Below are 651 nucleotides of genomic sequence, written 5' to 3' on the forward strand. Positions count from 1 at the left end.
GCCCAGTTGTTTACGTCGGATGGTTCAAGGCATAGTGAGAAGATTTTACAGCATATTCATATGATGGTCACTGACGAGATGAACACGAGATTGTCAGACCCGGTTGCGGATGACGAGATTGAGAGAGCGCTGTTTGAAATGGGGCCGACCAAGGCCCCGGGGCCTGATGGCTTTCCGACGATGTTCTATCAACGACACTGGTCGTTGTTAAAGAATGAGGTGTGTGCAGCCATAAGAGAATTTCTTGAGGGGAAGATGATGCCTGAGGGTTTTAATGACACCGTGATTGTTATGATACCCAAAGTCTGTTCATCAGATAAGCTCACTCAGTTTAGACCAATTAGTCTTTGCACCGTTCTATACAAGATTGCGTCCAAGGTTTTGGCAAACAGACTAAAAGTGGTGTTGCCAATGTTGATAGCAGAGGAACAGAGTGCGTTTGTGCCAGGGAGATTAATTACGGACAATGTTTTGGTGGCATATGAGTGTGTTCACGCTATCAGAAAGAGGAAAAGAAGGAAAACTTTGTGTGCAATAAAACTAGACATGATGAAGGCGTACGACAGGGTGGAGTGGATCTTCTTGGATCAAGTAATGGAAAAATATGGTTTCTCCACTCACTGGAGGGAGATGATCATGAGATGTGTGAGG

This window comes from Triticum dicoccoides, chromosome 6B (assembly GCF_002162155.2).
Source record: "Triticum dicoccoides isolate Atlit2015 ecotype Zavitan chromosome 6B, WEW_v2.0, whole genome shotgun sequence".
Lineage (NCBI taxonomy): Eukaryota > Viridiplantae > Streptophyta > Magnoliopsida > Poales > Poaceae > Triticum > Triticum dicoccoides.